At 45.7% G+C, this 1,693-nt stretch overlaps 1 pseudogene; it reads left to right on the forward strand.

Annotated features, from left to right (window-relative positions):
- Nucleotides 1–830: 830 nt before the first annotated feature.
- Nucleotides 831–1,447, forward strand: LOC141088154 (NADP-dependent alcohol dehydrogenase-like; annotated as a pseudogene).
- Nucleotides 1,448–1,693: the final 246 nt, after the last annotated feature.

Here is a 1,693-nt window from a genome sequence, read left to right on the forward strand (position 1 = left end):
TAAACCCTGAAACATCTGACTCAGATATTTCATTTGCTCAGCAAGAGATTGTATGGGATCCATATTTCTCAGCAGAGAGAAAAAAAAACAAAAAAACAAAACTTAACGGTCAGTTATAATGTCAGGAGCACCGCACTGTACTTTCTCACTGAGCCAGTGCGCATGTCCTGAGTGTCAGGATCCTGTCAGCCTCCGCTGAGCAGGGACTCACCCGCAATGTAGGGGTACCGGGGTCAGGTACAGCCAGAATGTACCGATGCACAGGACCTGTTGGATGCTGAAGTTTAGCAAGCAGACACGGGACCTACGGTCATGTGACTGCAAGGGGGCGGGGCTTAGCGTTCTGCTTAGTGAGATGGAAAGACACTATACAGAATTACTCAGAGTCAGGCAAAATGGGGTCCATACACAGAGATAGCCGTAACGTACCAAGGATGAGACAGAGCAGATAGTCAGAGCCAAGCAGAAGTCAAAAAGCAAACAGACATAGAAGGTACCAAGGAGAATCCAAAGCAATATCCAGAGAACAGATCGAGTCATACACAAATAATCAAGCAACCAGAGCACAGCACAAACACACTCAGGGGTCACCACACAATACCAAGGGCGAAAGTATAACTGACGGGGATGGGAGCGTCCTGAGGCTATAAGAAGTCTCTCCCAGAACCAGGGAGAGGCCACAATCATAGCCCCAGTTGTGCAGGTAAGCCTGCACCGGGATCACAACCATTAACCCCAGAAATGCCAGTCATCAGCAATGGTTCCAAACATTAACCCCACGTGTGCGAGTCAAACCCGCACTGAGATCATGACAGATTTAACATTACGCATGCACAAGTACATTTACTGAATACACTGTGGTGTCTGACATTTGCGTTGCCAAAGTGGATGCCCGTGCCCTTGTTGAAGTTTGTCTTATAGGCTGTGGATTTGCTACTGGATATGGTGCAGCTGTCAACACTGCTAAGGTGACCAAGCGCTCTAGTTGTGCTGTTTTTGGCTTGCGAGGAGTTGGTTGTTCAGCAATTGTAGGATGCAAGGATGCAAGCGCTACACGAATCATTGGAGTAGGTTCACATAAGGATAAGTATCCAAAAGCCTTACAACTGGGAGCCACTGAGTGCCTAAACCCAAAGGTTTACGATAAACCCATCCATGAGGTCATTACGGAGCTAATTAATGGAGGAGTGGATTTTGCCGTTGAATGTGCAGGACGCACTGAAACCATGCTGACTGCTCTCCAGTGTACTTACTGTGGAAATGGTGTTGCTTTTCTATATTTGGAGGCTACAAGGGTTCTGATATCCCAAAACTGGTTACAGATTATATGAACAAAAGGAACAATCTGGAACATTTGGTTATCAAGAAGTTAACCCTGGAAAAAATCAATGAAGCATTTGAACTGCTTAGCAGTGGGGCAGGAGCTCGGAGTATTGTGATATTCTAATCGTACTGCAAGTGAAAATATGGAAGTAGACCATGGAGCTGTCCTTGTAGAAATGCACTTTACAGCTTCTGATTAATCATATCTTATATGCATACATTCTCCTATCTGATTGGTGTATGATTTTTTTGTTCACAGTGATAGAATCCACTTAAGAATTTTGGCATTTGCTTTGGTTCAACTTCTATACTAATGCAGACACCGGTATAGTTCAATGCGGCGGCGGTGGGGGGAGTCGCCGCTGCCGGC

The sequence above is a fragment of the Dendrobates tinctorius genome, unplaced genomic scaffold (assembly GCF_039654945.1).
Source record: "Dendrobates tinctorius isolate UK_male_01 unplaced genomic scaffold, ASM3965494v1 ptg000038l, whole genome shotgun sequence".
Taxonomy (NCBI): domain Eukaryota; kingdom Metazoa; phylum Chordata; class Amphibia; order Anura; family Dendrobatidae; genus Dendrobates; species Dendrobates tinctorius.